Source organism: Mixophyes fleayi, chromosome 4, assembly GCF_038048845.1.
Source record: "Mixophyes fleayi isolate aMixFle1 chromosome 4, aMixFle1.hap1, whole genome shotgun sequence".
In the NCBI taxonomy this organism is placed as follows: Eukaryota; Metazoa; Chordata; class Amphibia; order Anura; family Limnodynastidae; genus Mixophyes; species Mixophyes fleayi.
Genome location: NC_134405.1, coordinates 324869297 through 324894361, shown reverse-complemented (window position 1 = coordinate 324894361; position 25065 = coordinate 324869297). Strand labels below are relative to the sequence as shown.

At 42.6% G+C, this 25065-nt stretch overlaps 1 long non-coding RNA gene across 2 annotated transcripts; it reads right to left on the bottom strand.

The window, feature by feature from the left end:
• Positions 1-15808: 15808 nt before the first annotated feature.
• LOC142150204 (uncharacterized) lies at positions 15809-24389 on the bottom strand. Of its 2 annotated transcripts, none has more exons than XR_012691066.1 (6): positions 24221-24389; positions 21774-22112; positions 20947-21020; positions 18700-18814; positions 16961-16994; positions 15809-16188 (listed from the first exon to the last, which is right to left on the bottom strand). It is a non-coding gene; the product is annotated as an uncharacterized LOC142150204 (long non-coding RNA). The 2 variants fall into 2 exon arrangements; XR_012691067.1 differs by having other exon boundaries at positions 18700-18811.
• Positions 24390-25065: the final 676 nt, after the last annotated feature.

Genomic DNA, 25065 nt, shown 5'->3' with positions numbered 1-25065 from the left:
CAATAAAGGTGGTCTCCGGACACCTATACTGGCTTGGTGGGGAATTTCTTATGAAAGGCCCGTAGAAGTCGTGGAGCATGCACATCAGCAGCAGGAACCCATGAACGTTCTTCAGGACCGTACCCTTTCCAGTCCACTAGAAATTGCAGAACTCTTGACCGACGGGAATCCAGAATTTGTTTGACTTCAAACTCAGACTGTTCTTAAATGACCACAGGAGGTGAAGGCCTCTCCTCAGTAGAGAATTGATTGTTAATTACAGGTTTAAGGAGAGACACATGGAAGACACTAGGGATACGTAATGACGAAGGAAGCTTTAACTTAAAAGCCACCGGATTGATTACCTTGGATATTTCAAAAGGACCGATGAATCTAGGAGCCAATTTTTTGCTAGGAATCTTCAAATGGATGTTACGGGTGGATAACCACACTTTGTCCCCTGGGATGAATTGAGGAGCTACCCTCTTCTTCTTGTCATACGCCTTCTTAGCGCGGATCGCAGATCTCCTCAGGCTGGTTTTCACTAGATCCCAGATGTCAGAAAACCTGCCAAAGAGAGAGTCCACCGCTGGTACCTCTGAGTGAGGAAGAGAAGAGAAGGCTGGTAGCCTGGGATGACAACCATACAAGATAAAGAAGAGGGAATTGGAGGCTGCTTCATGAAAATGATAGTTGTGAGCGAACTCTGCCCAAGGAAGGAGGTCAACCCAATTATCTTGATTGGCAGAGATGTAAAATCTTAGAAACTTCTCCAATTCTTGATTAGTCCTCTCAGTCAACCCATTAGTCTGGGGATGATATGCAGATGAAAGATCCAGTTTGGTTCCTAATTTTTGGCAAAAGGCTCTCCAGAATCTAGATACAAATTGTGACCCACGATCAGATACTATGTGTGCAGGACAGCCATGAAGTCGAAATATCTCTTTAATAAAAAGATCCGCCAACACAGGAGACGAAGGGAGTTTCTTCAGAGGAACAAAATGTGCTACCTTAGAAAACCGGTCAGTGACGATCCAGATGACGGTATGTCCCTTAGAACTTGGCAGGTCCGTGATAAAATCCATTGAAATTTGAGACCATGGAATATCGGGAACAGGTAACGGCATGAGTGGACCGGTTGGTCTCTGTCTGGGAACCTTATGCTGGGCACATCTCGAACAGGCAGAGACAAAAGACTTAACATCCCTGCGTATAGTAGGCCACCAATATTTTCGGGAGACTAATTCCCAGGTCTTCCGTATGCCCGCATGTCCAGAAAAAAGGGGAGAGTGAGCCCAATGTAGCAATTTAACATGGAGGGGTGGGGTTACAAAGGTTCTCCCTGGAGGACAACTCCTCTCAGTCAATGGGGACAAGGCCAATATACAGTTGGTATCCAAGATTGGTTTGTCTCTCTCTGAAGCTTCGGTATCGGTAGCATCGAATGAGCGAGAAAGGGCATCCGCTTTAACATTTTTTGAGCCTGGGCGGAAAGTAATATTGATATTGAAGCGTGAAAAGAAGAGAGCCCATCTGGCTTGACGGGGGTTTAGACAATGTGCAGACCGTAGATAAAGTAAATTCTTATGATCGGTGTATACTGTTACCGGAAACTGAGCGCCCTCCAGTAAATGTCTCCACTCAGAGAGAGCCAATTTGATTGCCAAGAGCTCCTTATCACCGATTCCATAATTCTTCTCTGCAGGCAGAAACCGGCGAGAAAAGAATCCACAAGGATGATATTTGCCACCTGAATCTTTCTGGGATAGAACCGCTCCGACCCCTACGGAGGATGCGTCCACCTCTACAAAAAAGGGCCGTTGACAGTCTGGTTGAAAAAGAATGGGAGCTGTGGAAAATAAGGTCTTGAGGTCCTTAAAGGCTTGCACTGCTTCAGAAGTCCAGATTTTAGGATTGGCAGATTTACAAGTGAGGGCTGTAATGCTACTAATGAAGAATAACCCTTAATAAACTGTTGATAATAATTAGAAAACCCTAAAAATCGCTGAGTAGCTTTAAGGCCTGATGGTTGTGGTCAATCCAGGATGGCTTTAAGCTTAGATGGGTCCATTTGAAGGCCAGTCTTGGATATAATATATCCTAGGAATGGAAGATTCTCTTGTTCAAACACACATTTTTCGAGTTTGCAAAATAATTGATATCTCCGAAGCCTGCTCAATACTTCTCTTACATGTCTGCGATGAGATGCGAGATCTGGGGAAAATATAAGGAAGTCATCTAGGTAGATAACTACAAATTGGTAGAGTAAATCTTGGAAAATCTCATTCATAAAGTTTGGAAAAACAGCAGGAGCATTACACAGCCCAAAGGGCATTACCATGTATTCAAAGTGTCCATCCCGTGTATTAAAAGCTGTTTTCCTTTCATCCCCTTCCTTTATTCTAATTAGGTTGTAAGCACCTCTTAGGTCCAACTTAGAAAAAAATAGAGGCCCCCTTTATTTGATCAAAGAGCTCAGAGATCAAAGGCAGTGGATATCTGTTTTTCACTGTGATAGAATTGATGGCACGGTAATCAATACAAGGGCGAAGGCCCCCATCCTTCTTCTTTACAAATAAAAGACCTGCCCCTGCTGGAGATAATGATTTCCATATGAATCCTCTCTTCAGATTTTCTTGAATGTATTCAGATACTGCATTGGTTTCGGGAACCGACAAGGGAAAAATGCGTCCGCGGGGAATAGGTTTACCAGGTTGAAGATTAATAGCACAGTCCCAAGTCCTATGAGGTGGAAGTTTAGTAGCTTCTTGTTCACAGAAGACATCTGAAAAACTTTGGTAATGACTTGGCAATAGTTGGGGGTTGCCCAGTTGAGCACTGATCTTGGAAAAAACAGGGGTTACCTTAGTCAAACAATTGCTGTGACAGACCGGACTCCAGGAAAGAATCTCACCGGTATGCTAGTCTATTCCAGAAAGAGTGATGACGAAGCCATGGCAGGCCAAGGATCAATGAGTTAATAGCCTTAAGTATTACTAAAAATGAAATGGTCTCAACATGAAGTGCTCCAACTCTGAAAGTTAAAGGTATGGTCCTGAATAGAATATGTCCTCCAGGAATGGTACCTCCATCAATGGTGGTTAGGGAAATGGGCCTTTCTAAGGACTGGGTAGGAATGCCTAATTGAGAGATGTCCGTTAAAGAAATAAAATTGCTTGCTGCCCCGGAATCCAATAATGCAGAAACAGGGTGGACCTTGGACCCTACTACTACTTCACAGGGAATAATAAGACAATCTTTGTTGTGGAAAGAAGAGAGGATTTGAACAGAATAGCCTAACGAAACCTCCCTATTTAACGTTAGGTTCTGTCGTTTCCCGGGCGCTTAGGACAGGTATTCAACAGATGACTTTCCTCGCCACAGTAGAAACACAACCGGTTCCTGAACCTTCTCTCTCTCTCCTCAGCTGAGAGGCGGGTTCTTCCAAGCTGCATGGGTTCTTCCAGAGGCTGAACAGGGGTCTGGAAACTAGGAGCGAGACAAAAGGGACCACGCCGGGATTGTTCTTTTTCTAAGGATCGCTCCTTGAAGCGAAGATCAATCTTAATGCATAAGGAGATTAAGTCATCCAAAGAAGTAGGGAGTTCTTGGGAAATCAATTCGTCCTTAATTCGGTCTGTAAGACCTTGCCAAAAAGCAGCTATTAAAGCTTCGTTATTCCATCGGAGCTCTGAGGCCATGGTTCTAAACTGCACAGCGTATTGACCTACAGAAAGGCTCCCTTGCCGGAGCCGAAGAATACTGGTAGCTGCGTTAGCGACTCGTCCTGGCTCATCAAAAACCTTCTTGAAGGTAGAAAGGAAATTGGAGTAATTATGTAATAAGGGATCATCTCTCTTCCAAAGTGGCGATGCCCAGGCTAGGGCCTGACCAGACAAGATGGATATTATATATGCTACTTTTGCTTTTTCAGAAGGGAAGTTTCCAGGAAGAAGCTCAAATTGTATAGCATATTGGTTTAAAAATCCCCTGCATAATTTAGGTTCCCCATCAAACTTAGGCAGGTTAGGAATACGCAAAGATGATGCTGCACCTGCAGGTGAAGGAGCGGCTGGAGGGGCCTGAACGGGAGCTGATGCCATCCCGGATGCCGCTAAAGTTGTTTGTAAAGTATCCATTCGGGCTGATAGTCCCTGTAAAAATTTTAGTAATTGATCCTGATTGGATTCCTGTTTCTCTACTCTTCCTAATAGGTGTTGGAGCAAATCCCTAGGGGAGGGGTCTCCTGAAGTATCCATATTTTTAGGTCAGAGCAAACTGTAACAATATGTAGCAATTTATGTAATGAAATATGGAGTACTTGCCTTACTCTAGATTAGCGCTGGCCTGCCGGTGGTGCGGAGTCTAACGAACCCCCTGGTGTTCGCCAAGAACCGCCGCAAGGCAGGATGGGCTTTGCTGCGGAGGATCGCAGGTCGCGGTCCACTGGTCTGCCTCTAGAGGTAAGGATTCGGAGGTAGCCCACGATAACACTGGAACTGGAAGGTAGGGTCAGGATGGCCGAGGTCTGGTACACTTGGAATGGAGATGAATACGTTGTCAGCAAGCCTGGGTCTGTACACTTGGAGTGGAGATAATACGTAGTCAGCAAGCCGGGGTCTGGTACACTTGGAATGGAGATGAATACGTGTCAGTAAGCCGGGGTCTGGTACACTTGGAGTGGAGATAATACGTAGTCAGCAAGCCGGGGTCTGGTACACTTGGAGCGGAGATAATACGTAGTTAGCAAGCCGGGGTCTGGTACACTTGGAATGGAGATAATACGTAGTCAGCAAGCCGGGGTCTGGTACACTTGGAACGGAGATAATACGTAGTCAGCAAGCCTGGGTCTGGTACACGAGGAGTTAATGTCTGAAAAGCCTGTAAGGAGCTGGTGCACGGGAGACACACGAGAAGCACTTAGTCAGGGTACATAGGAAGTTGTTTTGACGCTGCCCAGGCGTCAGAGCAGGACTTTAGTAGTTTCCAGATTTGAATTCCCCGCCCCGACTGTCATGTGACAGCGCTGCCGCGACCCGGAAGAGAGAGAGGATCGCGGCGCTGGAGCGAGGACAGGTGAGTTGTAACAAGATGATACTGAAATCCAAAGGAGCTTATTAGTTTTCCAAGAGAAGTGGTATAGATAGAGAATAGCAGAGGACCTAGGAATGAGTATTGTGGAACTCCAACTGATAAAGGAAGCGGAGCAGAGGTGGATCCAGAAAAATTAACACTGAGTCTTTTGCAGTGAGTTTGAGTTCTGGACCAATCAGCAATTCCAGGACAACATGACTGACCTGAGGGTCTCTGTCAGCGGAACTAGCTGGGGTATCTCCGGTCAGCTGGGTGCTCTGGTGACGGTAGCTCCTCTAGGGGACATGTTATCCTAACTAGCAGTGCATAGAAGACCCACCTTGCGAAATGTAAGAACTATGAAACCATAACATCGAAATATAAATGACCCCTTACTATTATTTTAGCATTGAGGAGATGAAAAGATTTATACTGCACTGGTGTCTACAGCACCTTTAACACATACACAGGGGTAGATTGATCAAACCATCTGAAAAAGGAAAAGTGGAGATGTTTCCCATAGCTACCAGATTCTATCTATCATTTTCTAGAATGTACTAGATAAATGACAGCTAGAATCTGATTGGTTGCTATAGGCAACACCTCCACTTTTTTTTTTTAGAAGGTTTAATAAATCTACCCCAAAATGTTTCCAAAGGACAACTGGGATTTTTCTATCAGATGACAAAGAGAGCTTTTTTTGGTAAAAACAAAAACCAAACCCTATGTATTAAATGGGTTATCACCGGTGATAACAACGTCAGCATTAAGTGCCATTGGCGAAGGCTTTCCTATGCAACAAAAAAAATGCTTTACTCTTAGGATAAAGCCTTTATTTTAATACAGCACTGCTTAATTATTGCTTGTTTAGTTATTAAAATAAATAAAATAAAGTTTATTATTTTATGCAAACAAAAAAACCCATATTTTAAGTATAATCATATGTGTATACTTAAAAACATTTAGCTCCTTTGGCGACATTTTTTTAATAAATGTAAGTTTGTATATAATTAATATACAGTTCGTCTATTGTACGGTCCCTCAGAATGGAATGACAACTGTGCAGCAAAATACTACAAATGCACCAGAGGAACAAAAAGAGGTTCACTTTCTAAACATAAAGAAAACCGCACTTGGGGGGACCTTTACTAAACTGAGGTTTAGGGAAACCTGCAATTGTTTGTATGTGATTTTCAAACCATAAGACATACTGGGGCATATTCAATTGTCCGGATTCCCCGCTGCGTTAAAACTACTACTGTTATTATGGTAATAGTTAGCTGGATTTCAGCTTGCGGCTCAGAGAGCTGCAAGCTGAAATCCAGCGAGAAAACTACTGTAATAATGTTTTTTCTGGGCACTATTACCGTTTCCGCCGACAATTGAATATGCCCCACTAAATCTAAAACCACTGGAAAACCACCCAAATATCGCCACTTTACAAAGTGCCATCAGATATCGCTGTCCCGCTTATTTTACATTCTAACAATACATAAGCATGAGATTTATGAAGATGTGGTTTGACAAACCGCTTGAAAAAAAATGCAGCTGTGAGAGGTGAGATAAATCCGCAGCCCATTGGCATGACGGCTGGTGTGCTTTGTGCGACCAGGACTCCTTTTTGGTTCCAGTCTGGCCCTGCTATGCACCCTGAAAATGCCCCTGTAGGCATGTCCCTAATCGCTCTTATGGTTAATACAGCACGAGGATGTGGTGATGATATTTGGAGCTGGAGGTAACTGAGTGGAAGGGTTACTGAAGAAGGATGTTATTCCAGACAGTGTATCTGGTAAAGCTGCTCTATTGCCTATTCCTTCAATCTTACTAACCTTCTTCTTCCCCTTGATTGTGACATGTGATAGGTCCTCCAGACCCTTGCTCCGCCCCCGAGGTCCTCAACTCCATTTTTTGTTCAGGCCTGTGAGAAGAACCGGAGGAGCCCCGTTAAAATGGCTTCAGCTGGGGTAAACTGAAGGTTAGTAACATGAATCTGGTAGTTTATAGTGCGCCTTAAACAGCAAAGTATTTCCCAGTAGTGGGGCCCCAGCAAGACAAAGCAATGCCCAAATGGCTCCTCATTTGCAGTTAGGTGCAGGCGTCCTCGTTACATGCAGGAGCAGGTAATAGCAGAGGGGTTATTAGGAAGTTAGGCTGCTATTTCTGCAGCAATGAAAGTAACTGTTCCTTAAATAATTCTGATATTAGGTGCAAAGGTCGTGATTTGTATTTAATAGTAACTGGTAGCTAAAACTGCATAACAAATTTATTTTTCTGGACAGATCTGTTATGCCGTATCTAGCATTTCTTGTTAAATTTAACGGCCAGTATATAAGGAAAAGAACAGAAAATAATGAAAACAAATGTAATCCGTGTTAATGAGAATGTTTATTTATGTTACCAGTGTTACTGACATTGTTTAAATAATGTTAACACTAATATAGAAAAACAGTGCTGACATTAGAAATTAGTGTGTATGAAGGATGTGTTGAGATAAAAAGCAGGTTGGAGTATGATTAGAAATGAAGATAAGATACGTATCAGTTGACAGGGAGCACAAAGGGGTGATTAAGTTGAGACAGTTGAGTGTAGGAGAACAAGAGAGAAGGGGGAGGACATGTGAGAGGCGAGGAAAAGGAACATTGAAGAGAATTTAGCAATAAAGTATATGAGATTAGAGGATTGTGACAGACTAAGAAGATAGATTTTGATACAAAAAGAAGAAAAGCTATAGAGAAACCTCATATCATGAGAATCTGTGTGCCAGGAATACGTCAATTGTGGGAGATAAGTGTTTCAACCCACAGTCCAGTAGAAAACAGGGTGTGTAATTTGCCTACAGATGTTTATACAACTGAACTACAGTAGTTTCCCTTTCTCTAAAAAAAGGGATCTTCAAGCAGAGACAGTTAAATTATAATAAGCTTTTACCTCACTCAATGTAGAAAGATAATGAACACATAAATATATAGGGGTATATTTCAATATCTCCACTTTCAATATTGTTGCCACATTAGATGGCATTTCGTCAAATCCATCACTTTGTTTCTTTAAAATGGCAAGATTCTTGTTGTTGAATCGTAACATAACATTTTTTTAAATGGAAATTTTATTAAAGACAAAGCCCATTGGGTTTCAAACCGCCGAGAATCGTCGTGTTACAGAAACAATTGACTTTTTTTTTTATTAATGCTTTAGCTACTTTCCACAAAATATTCCCTAAATTGTATTCTGGGACTTGTAATATTTATAGAGAGCCCAATATTAGAGATACCACTATATTAGAGGTCTGGGTTATGTGTGTGGATTATAATAAAATGTATTTATAATGTTTATGTGTTTTATTTCCTTCTTATTCCCTATAGGGAAAAATATATATATTTTTACTATTACCTTTATTACTATAGCAAATATTAACATGATATTACATAGGTTTGTATATCACTGACACTAAAAGCTTATGTTATAGCATGTTAGTACAGTCTCTCATACTACAGTTGAATGTGAGAGACATTTTTTGTGCTCAAGAAGTGATTCAGTGTCAGAAGGAAACCTAATTGGTTTCTCTATATATGCAGAGAACTAATGTTCTTAATTGTGTTATTGAGTTTAAGAAAGTAGGGAGAGACCTCCAGCATGTAGATTCCATTCCTGCAACTCCCTGAACTGCTGCTGATATATATTCTCTGGTAACGAAAGGGTTAAACTAGAGATCATCATCATCATCATCATTTATTTATTTATATAGCACCACTAATTCCGCTGCGCTGTACAGAGAACTCATTCACATCCGTCACTGCCCCAGCTTACAATCCAAATCCCCTAACACACACACATACACACACACACACACACACACACACACACACACACACACACACACACAACGAAATAGACTAAGGGCAATTTAATAGCAGCCAATTAACCAACCAGTATGTTTTTGGAGTGTGGGAGGAAACCGGAGCACCCGGAGGAAACCCACGCTAACACGGGGAGAACATACAAGCTCCACACAGATAAGGCCTAGGTCTGGAATAGAAATCATGACCCCAGTGCTGTGAGACAGAAGTGTTAACCACTGAGCCACCGTGGTGCCCACCGATCTGAACAACACACATTGTGATAATTACAGTAGGTGATTGGACAGTCCTGGTTTACTGTCTAGTAAAGAGACATGTCCTAATGCTTTAGGCAATGTCTGGGCCTATTAGGACCTGGTGTGGGTGGAATAGGGGCATGTCCTAACTAGCTCCAGCAATGTGGGAGGCTGTATTGTCATGCATGCATCTAAGCAGGCTTTTCAGGAGAGGATGTAAAGCCCAATTGCTGACAAAAAAAGTTTTTGCTGGCGATACAACTCGTTATTGCATTGCATATACAGCAAACGGATTACCTCCGGACATGACCCCTACAGTTTCGCCTGTGAATTATTCCTCGTACCTCTGCATAATGAAATTGTTTAACAGAATTATATATTCATACTTTATTTAATAAATCTGGGCTTTCAGTGCCCCTGTGCATGTGGGAGCCAATTCTGGCTTCTTCACTACTATAGAAACTCTGGGCCAGTGACACAGGCACAGCTAAGTAATGCTCAATTGCTGCATCTATTTTATTTATTTTTTAATAAATGCGGCTATTTTTAATGAAAAAGAAGCAACATATACTTTTAGCCATGGATGGGAGACTAAAATAAACTGGCTAAAACTTAGGGAATAAGCTATTGGTGCAATATACAACTCGTCCAGTAGATGGTGCTATGATGCTATATTTGTACATTTTCTGTTGACACAAACTTTAGCTGTTTTAAAATGAGTAGTACAAATTCTTTTTTTTATTCGCAGTACCGTCACATGGCCGTTTTAAACAAAGGGATTTGTTTCAACTATTTTACAATCACCCAGATCTGCGTGATCCAAATAGGAATACTTCTGGCTATGTCCGTGTACTTTCTCTTCTGGCCTTCCAGGGATGGCCGCCGGGACTCTGCTCTTCTCCTGTGCACTGCTGGGTCTTCAATAGACAGAATAGCTTGCAGCCTTGAGAATGGCTCTCTGTCTCCACTGCCGGCTGTTCTTCTCTCTTCATGCGCCGCAATTCCACGAGGTCTCTCTTCCACGAGCTCCGCCGTGGAATAGGGCACAGGCTGGCATAGTGTATAGGGGCACAGGCTGGCAAAGCGTATAGGACATACATGCCAACTCTCCCGGAAAGTCCGGGAGACTCCCGAAATTCGGGTCAGTCTCCCGGGCTCCCGTGCAAACTGGTATTTCTCCCGCATCCCAATCTCACGCCATTTTGGAGGGCGGGAGGGGGCGGGACGAGACCAATCGCGTCATTTTGGCCCCACCCCCCCGCGACAGAAATTACGTTTTAGCGCGGGGGGGGGGGCAAAATGACGCGATTGGCCTCGTCCCACCCCCTCCTGCCCTCCAGTCACGCCCTCTCTGGTAAGTATGGTATAGGAGCACAAGCTGGCATAGTGTATTAGAGCACAGGCTGGCATACTGTATGTGGGCACAGGCTGGCATAGTGTATAGGGGCACAGGCTGGCATAGTCCAGAAGAGTGCAGGCTGTATGGGGCACAGGCTTAGTATGTTGTGCAGTGTATAAATGGATTCTCATGTAAAATCCAACACATACAGTATGTTTTATTTCCATGCCCACCAATGCATATAGCCCTGATCTTGACCTTGACCTTAACATATTGGAGCGTCTGCCTGACTGAGATACGATTTCCCTGACCAAGCTGTAGATACGTCTCTCCCGATGGAGCTGAGGAGAGACGACACTCTACACCAAGCTCTGGAAATCCTTGAGCACCCTGAAGTCTTCCCTGCAGACATTTTTGATGAGGTCCAAATTTCCCACGCTGGGAATCCCTCCCTGCAGGGTTATCCACAGGTCAGTGATGCTGAGATCGGCTGGTGGGTGATAGTGGGAAGGAGATGCGCAGTATGACATGAAGGACCGCCTATGCCACCCTGTCTGTTGTGTTGGGGACCAGCTGGGCTTGCCTTGCCACGCCCCCTTTTTTTCTACCAAATGTCGCAGTAGGAGAAGCTTGCTACCACCACTAGGCTCCTACATCGGCGCCTAGAACTGCATCTTTCTGGGTAACTCTCGCTGCTAGTGTACCCCCCTTGCTGGTACACCTGGACTGGTACCCCGACTTCTTGCCTTCAGATCAGGGTTGCTCTGGATGGTTCCCACTGGCCTACCACACAGGCCAGAACTGCAGGGTAGAGCGTTGGTACTAGATGCTGGGTCCCAACCACAGAACAGCCAGATAACGGATTAGACTGGGTCTAATCTGTAGGTCACAGGAATTACAGCAGGCGTCAAAGTGGGTTCCTTAAGCAGTGATGTTTATCAGCTCAGGAAATCGTGAAAAGGACCGTTACATTCACTAGTTTGAGGTACTAATGATATCCAGTAGTACAGATGGTATAATACATTTCAGTGTAAAACAGGGCTCTTTAAATACAATTTTGTAAACTAGCTTGGCAGGAGGTAATCCGGCCTTCTGCCCCTTTAACCAATCCCAGTGCTTCATGTAGCCTGCACATAAATCAGCCTGGAGGGGTTTAACACCTTTTTACATTGCTTCTAGCGGCACCACAACGTCTGAGGTTTTTATTCACTGTTTACCATCAGGATTTAACATTTCTATTATCTTGCTTGAACGCAATTTAACTTGCAAAATTCACATTCGTCTGCGATCACTTGCATAGGGAGTCTACCAGCAAGTATAATTACCTCCTCCTGTCTTTCAGACTCAACAGATGTTTTAGTCACTAAGCGATGGAAAGGTCTAATTAACATGAGACAGTTGCAAAACCCAAACATAACATACTGTTTCAGAAGTCCATACATTGCCATACAAATCACATACCAATATAAAAGAATAAGTATAATTGCAATGATATACAGAGGTGCACTGCACTCCTAATTAAAATAAATATCTTCAATAAGTTCTTTCTACGTGATCCAGCCACAATTAAGTCATTTTTAAGTGATCCAGCCACAGGCAGAGACCAGGATTTTCTCCACGTGCTGCCCCCCTTCCACCCACCTGCTGAGCTGCTTGTTAAATTCCAGGGGAGAACAATGGTGGTCTGGTCCTGGCGAAGTTATCACCGTGCATCATGACTGCCGTATAGACAGTATGATGATACGCTTAATACAGTGTATTGCTTTTACTCATGCATACGCATTCACTTCTACATGCTGATTGGTGCGGTTCTCAAGGATCCAAGAGTAGAGACGTTATTTTTGTGGGCATCTTTTTTTCACGTCAGTGAGGCCTATTTTGCGGACAAACCTACACCAGGCTCAAAGTGCTATATATACATCTATATCATATATCAGGAACCTATTATCACACCTCTGTCTTTTTCCAGGTGAGACATCTTCATGAAAGAAAAAACGAGATCGACAGCCAACTAAACTACATCTCTGAACTATAGTGAGGTTACCTTGCCCCTAAATGTCAACTCAGGACAACTGTGAGGTAATCTGTACCATAACACATACACTCAAAAGAGAGTAAGATCACCTGCACCCCAATCTCCACCCGCAGGGACACATGTGAACTGGATCCCATGTCGTAGATATGGGGATGTAAGCTGCAATTGTGGAGGGAGGGGGGATGTAAGCTGCAATTATGGAGGAGGGAGGGGGGGTGTAAGCTGCAATTATGGAGGAGGAGGGGGGATGTAAGCTGCAATTATGGAGGAGGTGGGATGTAAGCTGCAATTATGGAAGGAGGAGGGGGGGTGTAAGCTGCAATTATGGAAGGAGGAGGGAGGGTGTAAGCTGCAATTATGGAGGGAGGAGGGGGATGTAAGCTGCAATTATGGAGGAGGTGGGATGTAAGCTGCAATTGTGGAGGGAGGGTGGATGTAAGCTGCAATTATGGAGGAGGAAGGGGGGAATGTAAGCTGCAATTATGGAGGGAGGGGGGATGTGTCTTGCTATTATGGAGGGGGGGACGTAAGCTGCAATTATGGAAGGAGGAGGGGGGTGTAAGCTGCAATTATGGAGGGAGGAGGGGGATGTAAGCTGCAATTATGGAGGGAGGAGGGAGGATGTAAGCTGCAATTATGGAGGAGGGGGGATGTAAGCTGCAATTGTGGAGGGAGGGGGGATGTAAGCTGCAATTATGGAGGAGGGATGGGGGGATGTAAGCTGCAATTATGGAAGTAGGGAGGGGGGGGTGTAAGCTGCAATTATGGAGGAGGGAGTGGGATGTAAGCTGCAATTATGGAAGGAGAGAGGGGGGGATGTGTCTTGCTATTATGGAGGGGGGGACGTAAGCTGCAATTATGGAAGGAGGAGGGGGGGGGTGTAAGCTGCAATTATGGAGGAGGGGGGGATGTAAGCTGCAATTGTGGAGGGAGGGGGGGAGGGAGGGGGGATGTAAGCTGCAATTATGGAGGAGGGAGGGGGGGATGTAAGCTGCAATTATGGAGGAGGGAGGGGGGATTTAAGCTGCAATTATGGAAGGAGGAGGGGGGATGTAAGCTGCAATTATGGAGGGAGGGGGGGGTGTAAGCTACAATTATGGAGGAGGGAGGGGGGATGTAAGCTGCAATTATGGAAGGAGGGAGGGGGGATGTAAACTGCAATTATGGAGGGAGGGGGATGTAAGCTGCAATTATGGAGGAGGGAGTGGGATGTAAGCTGCAATTATGGAAGGAGAGAGGGGGGGATGTGTCTTGCTATTATGGAGGGGGGGACGTAAGCTGCAATTATGGAAGGAGGAGGGGGGTGTAAGCTGCAATTATGGAGGAGGGGGGGATGTAAGCTGCAATTGTGGAGGGAGGGGGGGAGGGAGGGGGGATGTAAGCTGCAATTATGGAGGAGGGAGGGGGGGATGTAAGCTGCAATTATGGAGGAGGGAGGGGGGATGTAAGCTGCAATTATGGAAGGAGGAGGGGGGATGTAAGCTGCAATTATGGAGGGAGGGGGGATGTAAGCTACAATTATGGAGGAGGGAGGGGGGGATGTAAGCTGCAACTATGGAGGAGGGGGGGATATAAGCTGCAATTATGGAGGGAGGGGGGGGGATGTAAGCTGCAATTATGGAGGGAGGGGGGATGTAAGCTGCAATTATGGATGGAGGGAGGGGGGTGTAAGCTGCAATTATGGAGGGAGGGAGGGGGGATGTAAGCTGCAATTATGGAGGAGGGGGGATATAAGCTGCAATTATGGAGGGAGGGGGGGGATGTAAGCTGCAATTATGGAGGGAGGGGGGATGTAAGCTGCAATTATGGATGGAGGGAGGGGGGGTGTAAGCTGCAATTATGGAGGGAGGGAGGGGGGATGTAAGCTGCAATTATGGAGGGAGGGGGGGACTATTATGGAGGGGGGGTGCTGCTATGCTTTATGAGGGAAGGGGGGGTATGGTGCCATAATGTGTGAGGGAAGGGGGGGATGTATTAATAAAATGTGTGATATGAGGGTAGGGAGGTTGGGTGTCTTATAGAACATGGGTGGGAGATAGGCTATTAATTTAATGGTGACGTTTAGGTGGGGGCTAATTATTTAATGGGTACTATTTTATTTGTGGGGTGCTGCTGGGTCAATTTAATTTATTGATGGGGCTTCTTAATTTAATGGTGGGGTCTATTAATTTCAGGTGAGGTATTTATCTGTATTGCAGTCACAAGAATGCTCTCTGTATTGTGTGGCGGTCATAGGAATGCTCTCTCTATAGTATGGCGGTCATAGGAATGCTCTCTGTATTGTATGGTGATCATAGGAATGCTCTTTGTATTGTATGGTGATCATAGGAATGCTCTCTGTATTGTATGGTGATCATGGGAATGCTCTCTGTATTGTATGGCGGTCACAGGAATGCTCTCTGTATTGTATGGTGGTCACAGGAATGCTCTTTGTATTGTATGGTGATCATAGGAATGCTCTCTGTATTGTATGGTGATCATGGGAATGCTCTCTGTATTGTATGGCGGTCACAGGAATGCTCTCTGTATTGTATGGCGGTCACAGGAATGCTCTCTGTATAGTATGGAGCATAGATGCCTACTCTCCCGGAATGTCCGGGAGACTCCCGAATTTTTGGGAGTTCTCTCGGACTCCCGAGAGAGCAGGCAAAAATCCTGGATCCAGCATCTCCCCGTTGATGAAGATGGCGGGGAGCGGGGCTAATCGTGGCCCTGCCCCCTGCTGTGATTGGCTAGAATTTCCTAAGATTGGCAGGGGCGGAGCCTAATGGTGCACCACGCATGGCCACGCCCCCTCAATGGACCTTCTCCCGGATGGCTGGCTTCAATGGTAGGTAAGTATGGCATGGAGGTCACAGGAATGCTCTCTGTATAGTATGGAGGTCACAGGAATGCTCTCTGTATAGTATGGCGGTCACAGGAATGCTCTCTGTATAGTATGGCGGTCATAGGAATGCTCTCTGTATAGTATGGCGTATGGCGGTCACAGGAATGCTCTCTGTATAGTATGGCGGTCATAGGAATGCTCTCTGTATAGTATGGCGGTCACAGGAATGCTCTCTGTATTGAATGGCAGACACTGTGTGTGTGTGTATATATATATATATATATATATATATATATAAATATTAATTTCGTGTGATGGTGATAAGGGGGCACGATGGGATAAAGATGGCTCCATTGCACGGTGTGATAAAGGTGAACTGTGATGGAGGGCACAGTGGGATGAAGGGGCAGTGTGATACAGATGGTACCGTTACATTTATGTTTTAATTTGTTTCATTGAGTTTTATTTCAATAACCAATTCATTTTTTATACAGCTAGCATGTGATAGCTGCATTTAAAGTACTTTGATTCTATGGAGGCTTATTACATAAAGATCCTTACAAAGCCAGACCGAGAAGAATGGGGAGGGAGAGGGTTTCAGTGCAGTCTAGAAGGTGTAAAGCACTAGCCACGCCCTTACAGTAGGTTGACCACGCCCACTCAACTATTGACACTCCCACTTAGATGGGGGGACGCTGGTTCGCTGTCTCGCCCAGGGCACTAAAATGGCTAGTTACGGCACTGTATACTGATACAGTCTCTGTTATTCCAGTATATAAATATTCTGTTCTGCCGGTCTCTGTGCCCCTCCCAGGCCTTCCAGTGTCATCACTACTCTGCTCCTGAAAAACACAATTTTAGACATCTATTACATTTTAATATCAACTATATAACACGTGTTATTCCCCAGTATTTGTTACTGAACTTTGCTTTTCATCAGTCCTTAACTTCCAGACACAAGCCCAGGTTTTAATAATTTGTTCTGGAAATGTCTCTATTTTTCAGTATTGACCAAAGATAGTCTCCCGGACCGTCCGGCAGAGTAAACAAATATGATCATATGCGATTAAAAATGACTTTTCAATACAGCACTTAATTGCTAAATCACTGACATACTGTGTAGTCATGGATGGCAGCTTGAAATTAGCCATTGTAAATTGTTCAAACGATTGCCCATGTTTATTTTCATAATGACATATCTAGGCTTTAGCAATTACTGTGCTTAAAAGTCAGCATTTTGAATCAGCCATTTTTCCCCCAGAAAATCTGTTCTATATTAAACACCCTAGTCCGAAAAGTCGAATCACCAATTATTTATGGCTCGTCAGTGATATATTGCTGCTCTTCTTGTAAAATATCACCTGATTAACAGAGCCATCTTGTGGCAGATAGTGGTTACTACAGACTTGTTTTTTTATGTATGGCTATACAATACATATTATTATTATTATCATCGATTTATAGAGCACCACAATATTCTACAGCACCAGACAGGGGGAAAACTGAACAAAAATAAAACATAGCACAAAGATGTACAGTCTGGATGAGGTGGGAAACAGATTATAATAATATAAATGATTTGCTGGTCAATGAAAACCACAAAGGTGAACTTGCCTTGATTTGTCTTTATTTCTTATTTTATAGCGATCTGAATAGGAAGAGAAATAAGATTGTAGGTTAACACATGAACATTTTGAAATAGCATTAAAATGAACTAAAGGCCTATGGGAAGAGATTTTCATCGCACCTGTTACTGGAAGAATGAGTAGGTTGTTCATAAGATTTAGGGCACTTGCCCTTTCTATGCATTAAGTATATATCAATCAGATTGAGACTGACAATGGTGACAGAGTAGAAAATGATTTCCTCTCATTGTTAGGTAGAGTTGACCACTAAAATTTGATTAATATTTAGCTGTCTATTTCATCATTCCCAGTGGATGACGTGTAGCTCTCTGATTGGTGCATAGCACTGGTCATTTACCAATCAGAGTGTAGGTAGGTCTGTACACAGTGATCAAAAACGATCCACCAATCATATTGCTGGAAGCCGTGAGCTGGATATGTTGGCTCCCCAGCACAGCCAAATTTAAGCTCTAACTCACTTAAAGACAGTGCAGGAAGGAAAAGAGGGGCAGGTAATCTATTTGGACCTGCATTGCATTAACACCATATATCTGCGATCTGCATTGTGTCGCAAAAAGGTATTTGGGGGTGGGGAGTGCTGCATTTTAAAGCCACCGCAGATTTGAGGCATCTGTAAAGCTGCCATATATCCTGGGTCTGCATAGTAATGCCACAAATAGTTTTAGGGGTCTCCACTATAAAGCCATCAGAACTTTGAAGATCTACATTGTAAAGTCACAAGACATTCTGGGATCAGCATTATGTAGTGGCCAAAAGAACAGGGTCAACATTGGAAAGTGGCTACTAGTATGCAATGTGTGTTGTATAGTGATAAGTTGAATACTCTCTGTATTGCATATTGGTCAGTGAGATGCTCTCTGTATTGTGTAGAGGTCATGGCAAGGAATGACATGTTACCAGACCTCTCCTGGTTTTAATTAGAATAGGCTTTAGTTCTGCTGAACACACAACTGCCCAGCTTCACTACACCCCCGTTATTATGCAGTCAGTCCCTGTCTATTACATTATGCCTCAACACCAAGTGGTAAATTTCTCAAGCTGAGAGTTTCTGGCAGGTTTGAAAAGTGGAGATGTTGCCTATAGCAACCAATCAGATTCCAGTTATCATTTATTTAGTACATTCTACAAAATGACAACTAGAATCTGATTGGTTGCTATAGGCAACATCTCCACTTTTCAAACCCGCCGGAAATTCGCAGCTTGAGAAATTTACCACCCCCAGCAGTCACACAGCACTGTGACGACGTGGGAGGTGGGTGGGAGGGACGTGGGAGGTTCTCCCTGCTGCAATTTTCCACTGTGGTGTGGACAGACCACTGAACTTTTACCTTGTGTTTCATTTACTGCATCCATATTTCCCAACATTTCTCATTTGCCAATTTATGGTATGCACGTTACACCCAGGCCACGCTCCGATCTGCCCAAACCACACACCCAAATAACAAAGCCCCACCCCTAAATCCCCAACCTTTTTCTTCCTCGGAATTTATGATACGACCGTCCTGACAAACGACTATTGGGGAGTATGTCTGGCATCTTCTCTCGTTGTCATCTGACCTTCTGTTCTCATTATGTGTTTGTGCACTGTTATCAGGATATGTGCAATTAAATTTTACTGCTTTTACAGCGCTGTGGATGTTGGCAATAAATACAGTAAAAAAACTATTATAATAATAATAATAACAATATAATAGCTGGATTACTTACAAATGAATCCCATCCCCAGCAGGGATACTAGGAGAATGATTGTGATGACAACAATAGGGACAGTAGTATCATATTCATTATTGCCCACCGGGAGGTCTTGCAAATCTGTCCTCTGCTAGAATACAAGAGAATTTACTATTAATGTAGAAAAAAATGTTGGAAAATATTATTTTGTCGAGTCTTCAAACAAACATACTTCTTATGATTGGCCAGATTTCTACTTGGGCATATGCCTATAGCTGTCAGAGCCCATAAAGCAGCTCGTGGGTCCACCACTTCTACCACCTCGCCCCCTATTTAATAGATAATGAAAGAAGCGAGCGCCTCAATCTACTGAACACTATGGATGAGTCCATGACCAAAGTAAGGGGTGTAAACTGGTGTGGGGCTGAGAAAAGGGGAAACTTTCAATCATTTAGAATAATGTTAATTTATTGCATATTGCAAAACTTACTATACTGTTTGTGTTTTGTAAGTTGTTAATAAAGTTAAAACTAAAAAAATATATAGAAGATAGGAAGCTACAAGTTGATAGTTGACTGAGATGTGTGTATGTGTTTTGTGAGTTGTTAATAAAGTTAAAACTAAAAAAAGATCTAGAAGACAGGAAGCTACAGGTTGATAGTTGACTGAGATGTGTGTACCGTATGTGATTTGTAAGTTGTTAATAAAGTTAAAACTAAAATAAGATATAGAAGACAGGAAGCTACAAGTTGATAGTTGACTGAGATGTGTGTACTGTATGTGTTTTGTAAGTTGTTAATAAAGTTAAAACTAAAAAAAGATCTAGAAGACAGGAAGCTACAGGTTGATAGTTGACTGAGATGTGTGTACCATATAGAAGACAGGAAGCTACATGTTGATAGTTGACTGAGATGTGTGTTGCTGCAGTGTAAGACGCACCTGGTAAGTTTTGCTCATTAATAAATACGTTTTTTTTTTAAGCTGTATCAGTTCTACTAAGGGGAAACAGCAGGTCTGTAAAAGTTGCCCAATTTAGTGGAATTCCTACTTTAAACTCATACTTGCCGACTGATTGATTGAGCTCCGGGACGTGGTGGGAGGGCGGAAGGGGGTGGGACCCAACCGATTGCGGCATTTTGGACCCGCTCTCAAGATGGAAACGTCATTTTGTCGCGGTCGGGGCCAAAATGAGATGAATCACGTCATTCGGCTACTTCAATAGGAAGTGGCTAAGATGCAAGAAAATTGCACGCTCTCCCGGGAGTCCAGGAGACATAGCTTTATTTCCTGAGTCTCCCGGACATTTCAGGAGACTTGGCAAGTATGTTTAAACTTAATAAAATATTTCAAGTAAAACAATAATCAATACCTGGAGTGTTTTTTTTAATCTGAAGGCTTGTGAACACCAAGGGGTAAATGTATGAAGCTCCGATTTCTACAAGTCGCCGGAAATCTGCGACTTTGCAGGGGAAATTTAAAACGGCGTTGCCTTGTAAATGCAGACAAGCCAGCGCCGCTTAAAATTTCCCCTGCAAACTCGCTGATTTCAGGCGACTTGCAGAAATCGGAGCTTCGTATATTTACCCCCAAGAGGGAAAATTTACAGTCTGGTTTGCTCAAATCGTATGAATCAAAACTACAAGGTCTCAAACTGTGTTTACGGCTTGGAGACCTTGCTGGGATACAAACCCTCCCATTTATCAAACCGTTGCTTACTATTACAAAAAAAAAAATTCGGTTCTGGCAAACGAGATTTTTTAGCTTTTTGAGACAGTTTAATGGGGTTTTGAGACTTGTTTCATTACTGCAGAGAGGTAGTTGCTCTACACTTCCAATATTTAAAAGAGCTCAGGGGGTAAATGTATCAAGCTGAGAGTTTTCCGGCGGGTTTGAAAAGTGGAGATGTTGCCTATAGCAACCAATCAGATTCTAGCTGTCATTTTGTAGAATGTACTACATAAATGATAACTAGAATCCGTTTTTCAAACCTGCCAGAAAACTCTCAGCTTGATACATTTACCCCCAGGTTTCTTAAAAGCTGCGTAACGCTCATCTTTTGTTTAAATGCTTCAGTGCCAACGCTAGAGAAAGATTTGATGGGAATGAGCCCATAGGGGATACGTTTTTTTTTTTAGGGGGTTAAAAGAATCACTTTAGCCAGAAAAAAAAAATATGTGATTAAACCTTTCTCTAGAAATAATGGGTAACACCCTGAACATTCCCATTTGTGATGACAGTTTGTAATGTTTGCTTCATGGCTGGTTTTGGGTAAATGGATCGAACCTGTTTCTCCTTGAAGTGAAATGGAACAGTGTCAGGAACCGGTGTTTTTGGGACGGATACTGGATCTTCAGAACCTGGTGCAAAAAGAAAATTTTAATGAGAATCTAGAAGGCAAATTATAATAAAAGTAAACTATCACCAATAAATTTAAAACCTTTGAAGTTTATTTCTTTAAAATATGCTGTATATTGTTTATCTTCTGTTTAGCATATTCTTTAATCTGCTTATTATATAACCTGTAGGTGTCACTTTTTGTGACTAAATTCTCTCTGCAGAGATACTGGAGAGGTAGAGCATCAGAGCTAACCAATATATTGTGCTACATAGATTAGAAGCACCAAGACACCAGATCAGGACCTGTACAGTCTTCCCCAAAAAATGTCTCTGGTCCCAATTATAGAGTCGGTCCCATTTTAAGTAAAAAACGCAGTCGTAAAACGCGTTCAAAAGACCCCGCTATCCCAGGGGTACTCTTGGCTTCACATATCTTAAAATACGTGTGATTCAGCATACTACATAACATATGTATGCTGGTGAAAAATATGTTGAAATCTTATACAATATTATTCTGTGAGCTGACAGCAAAGGAAGTTATACCTTATCATCTATACCTGGTTGTCTATCTAATAATTTGCTACTTGTCTTTTTATTGCATTTTTTTGGGTTGTGGTTATATTAATTCCAGCAAGACCATTTGTATATATGATTTAGCTTTATCAGTCTATCTGTCCATTTGATGTTGACTAATGTATTCTGTAATATCACACAGTGGGAGCGTAGCAAATTACACTGTTGGTGTTGGTATCCTTTTTAGTAGGGATTTTTACCATTTTGGAGCTTGACAATTAATCTCTTTGTTTGGTCATTGAACCATCCTGGGATCTACACCCGGCAGCAGTACGTTCCTTCATCTTCCTCGGTCACCCCAGTGATGGTCAGGGACCCGTCCCCCTGTGATATGTTCCCCAGTAACTGGTATCTGTCAGATGTCCTCCAGGTCACTTTGCTGCCATCTGTCCAAATGATCTTATTGTTACATCCCATTAATGGACAGTTGCCTCCTCCCCAACACATTGTGGTTGTACCATGACTGACAGGATATGTGCAGGGTAACGTCAGGTTATCATTCAATGATCCTGTCACATGTTCAGCTCCTGCAGATAAACCTGTGTATTCAAGAGACACATAATTAAAATAAAACTGGACATCAAATCATAAGCTCAGGTCTAAACTGTCTTCTAGATGTCTTATTCTCACACCATAAAAGATTTTAAAGGTCTAGTAAACTTAAAATACAAGTTATTTCAAAATGGAAAGACCAATTGTCACATTCACAAACACTGTACTGTAAATATAAACAGTTATCTTACTTTGTCAGAACTTCAGATGTTTAATTGTTACATTTTCAATATAGGAAACATTATGCAAAGGAAAAAGACCTCCTGCCACAATTACAACTTTTACTGTAATATCTTCACTTCTGATAAATTCCTGTATAAATCATCATCATCAGTTATTTATAAAACGCCACTAATTCCACAGCGCTCTACAGAGAACTCATTCACATCAGTCCCTGCCCCATTGGAGCTTGCAGTCTAAATTCCCTAACATACAAAGACAGACAAGGGTCAATTTTGACATCAACCAATTAACTTACTAGCATGTTTTTGGAGTGTGGGAGGAAACCGGAGCACCTGGAGGAAACCCACGCAAACACGGGGAGAACATACAAACTTCACACAGATAATGCCATGGTCGGGAATTGAACTCATGACCCCAGTGCTGTGAGGCAGAAGTGCTAACCACTGAGCCACCGTGCTGCTTATGCGTTGGGTTATGCATGGATTTGCAAAGATGAGATTTTATTTTTGCAGGATGAAACATTACAAAGAGCTGCAAAGGGACAGAAAATATAATTAAAATGGATGGCAGATTTCAAGTTGGGAGGGGGCGTGTACTAAATAAAGCTGCAGTATTTTTGTGCACATACAAGGGAAGCAAATATTTCCCTACATGCAAAAAATATAAATACACTTGAACCCCTTGCAGCTAATTGGTTTGCTTTAAATAAGGCCCAAATGTAAACTAACATTAAGAGGGGAGTAAAATTATAAAACACTTGTTTCCAATAAAATAAAAAGACCCATCTTATAAAATGCACAAATGTATGTCTAAAAGTTCCTATGTGAACAAAGAATTTGAGATGTTTGATATTGCACATGTCCATTTTACCAGTCACGAGTCAGAAATGTTTCTCGTCATGAAGAACATTCATATCTCAGATCTCTTTGTTATAATAAATTTATGAACCACAAATGCCCCCAGTATTTTTAAAGCAACATGTATGTTAAGCTTAGTGGTCACTTAAGGATATCCAACAATTAAATGGGGTAACCACTCTCAGATGACTGATACTGGCTTGTATGCGTCATCCTATAACTTCACCAACATTTTTTCTTCAATATTGCTTGCTTTCTCCTGTGCTTTTCAGACATGTCTTTATATTATTCTGCAAGGTTTTGTATTTGTGTCACCCTTGGAAGAGACGCACCTCTGCTGTTCTCTGTGCCTTCTATATACCTGTACCCAGGGACCATGGGCCTGATTCATTAAGGATCTTAACTTAAGAAGCTTCTTATTTCAGTCTCCTGGACAAAACCATGTTACAATGCAAGGGGTGCAAATTAGTATTCTGTTTTGCACATAAGTTAAATACTGACTGTTTTTTCATGTAGCGCACAAATACTTGATAGCTTATTGTACACTGAAATTTAAAGTTGATATTTGTCTGCTACATGAAAAAACAGTCAGTATTTAACTTGTTCAACGATACGATGGGCTTTGGAATAACAATCGTTCATAGTTGCAGGGTACACACTAATGTGAATCAGGCCAATCGGTCGTTTATGGTCTGATTGGCCCGATAATCGGCTGAAAGCACATTAGTGTGTACCCAGTTAGAGGCAATGTATATATATATAACTCTGCCTCACTATACATAGATATTTTTGGAGAGCACAGAATTAAGCCAGATGAATCAAGGTGTTTAGTAAAATTGCAGTAGGTACATATCTATGAAGTGGAGAGGTGGAAACCCGTACAGAGATGCAAATAAACGCGTTATTACTCATAATGGCAATAGAAATAAGTATAGAACACAATAATGCTTATAATATCATAGTCAAACAGAAAGCACTGATCGGTAGGGGCCTCCTATAAGTGGGCAGCCAAGTGCAGCTGCCTTTAAGTAATCCCCCGGGATATGGTGACTTACCAGGGACGAGCAAGAGACACAAGCAGACTCTGACATACGTGTTTCTCATGTCTTGTGTTGTACCCGACGTGGATGGTCACTGATTAGCAGCTCTGTTCAGCATTTCTAGAAGGAAATGAAAGCTAACTCCTTGTGTGATAAATGAATCTGCCTTTTTATGTTCTTGTATAATGCTAAAAAAAGGAACCTCACATGTCTTAAACAAAACATACAGAGTTTTGTGATGACTGAATAACGCAGTTATTGTTATGTTACAGTGCAGGTATATAAAAATTGAATAGACAGGTGGGACAGAAGACCATGGGGTATATTTACTAAACTGCGGGTTTGAAAAGTAGAGATGTTGCCTATAGCAACCAATCAGATTCTAGCTGTCACTTTGTAGAATGCACTAAATAAATGACAGCTAGAATCTGATTGGTTGCTATAGGCATCATCTCCACTTTTCCAAACCCGCAGTCTAGTAAATCTAGCCCCATAACTCAACATTATAAAGTGGCACTGTTGGTTTTCATCCATCTGTATTGCGACTTAATCCCACCAAGTTCTTAAATACAGCCAGGTGGGTTACCCAAATCCCTGTTGATTCCAAAATGGTTTCTTTTCTATTTCCCGGCCAAGTTTCCACACCCACAGTAATAACAGGAAGTTTGGATCATCCAAAGCCACTTTACATCAGTAAATCATGGAAAACGTGAGGACAGGAAGGCTCTCTAACATAGACAAGGATAAGTCTATCAATAACTGACTTGAGCAGCTGTTGTTCTCACCGCGATGACACCAGACTCCTGGGCTCCAAAACAGGAGGGAGACCACGAAGGGATGACAGCTCTCCATTCCCATCT